Source organism: Adiantum capillus-veneris, chromosome 22 (genome assembly GCF_014529385.1).
Source record: "Adiantum capillus-veneris isolate H3 chromosome 22, ASM1452938v2, whole genome shotgun sequence".
Lineage (NCBI taxonomy): Eukaryota > Viridiplantae > Streptophyta > Polypodiopsida > Polypodiales > Pteridaceae > Adiantum > Adiantum capillus-veneris.
The window spans coordinates 96,374,921-96,376,264 of NC_140952.1; the positions used below are offsets into that span (position 1 = coordinate 96,374,921).

Here is a 1,344-nt window from a genome sequence, read left to right on the forward strand (position 1 = left end):
CATGGCACTGACAGAATTTAAAAAACTGCTAAAAATAGTAACTTTTTTCATTATGTTCATTCCATGGTACAATGGTGCTCTATTTGGTCGGGGTCATAGACCTTACAGTAATGATCCATGGGGTTGACCATATACGTAATCACTACCATTGGCTAGAGATGCATGCACGATGCATGCTACCTATAATTTTCGAAAGACTTAATCATAATGCATACCTTGGCAGTCGTTCCGAAGTAAAGGGTGGTTTTCTCTTTTTGTTGATGTAGCTATTATTGCTAGTTTCTTGTTTTTTGTATTCATAACTTTTCCGAAAGCCAAAGCGTAGCTTACCTCTTTTCTTGCAATTTGATTGCTAGCCATAAATTTTATTGGTTGGTTTTTTTGCCTTTCCGTTTAGCCGAAAAGTGACTTGCCTTTGTTTGTAGCTAAGCTAAAAAGAGTAGAATCGTTTAATGGCCCAAAGTTATATAGTTAATAGGTATCTCCATAGTAAAGGAAACATCTTGTTGAAAATGCATGCCAGTTACAACAAGATGTTTCCTTAACGTTAAACCGTGCCGTGGGTGTTTTTTGGCGACACGCAATGGCAACAGGTAAGTGACAAATAGGATTGAATAACTGCATTTGCCCTTTAGAGGCGTGTTCTTTGTGGCATTGGCACCGAAGAGGATTTGAACCTTTAACCACCTGATTCAAAGCCAGGTACTCTATCCAATTGAGCTATCGGTGCGGGGGGAATTCAAATTTTCCAACTACTTTATTCATTTACTCGGATTTTTTCTCGCTCAAAAAATCTCGCTCGCCACACGGTAGGACTCCTCTAAAATCACAGGCTTTTGCTTCTACTTGGTGTGTAGAGTTGTTTTGTAACTTTTGAAGACATGTAGTTATCAACTGCATAGTCCTGATACTGCTCATCCAGTTTCGGCTTATTTGGAGTCAGTTTGACTTCATATGTCAAATTTGATACTTTGTAGTTTTTGAGGTATTTCTTTCTTTTTGAGATCTTGCCTTGACTGTTTTTTTGAAACCATCTAGGTACATTGTGTATAGACCTTGTCAATAAGCTGCCCGTGGAGTCAAAATCCAATTTTGGCATGTGGTAAAAACCTAGATTATTTACTTGGGATCCCCTTGACCCCTGCCAAATGGTCATCTAATGATATGGAAGTGTTCTACTATCTAGGGGCATGCTAGAATTCAAGTCTCGTCCAATTTGGTTGAGCTAACAGGCTGCTATGCTTGTTTTTGTGTCATAGGAGTTTGTGCACAACTGCGATTCTAGGGTTTTTTCCTGAGCCTAGACTTGCTACTTGACTGTATAGAAACGTTCTTTGATAAGTT

The 1,344-nt window shown here is 38.8% G+C and overlaps 1 non-coding gene across 1 annotated transcript; it reads right to left on the minus strand.

The window, feature by feature from the left end:
- Positions 1-656: 656 nt before the first annotated feature.
- TRNAQ-UUG (transfer RNA glutamine (anticodon UUG)) lies at positions 657-730 on the minus strand. Its single transcript has one exon. It is a non-coding gene; the product is annotated as a tRNA-Gln (tRNA).
- Between the last annotated feature and the right edge of the window lie 614 nt (positions 731-1,344).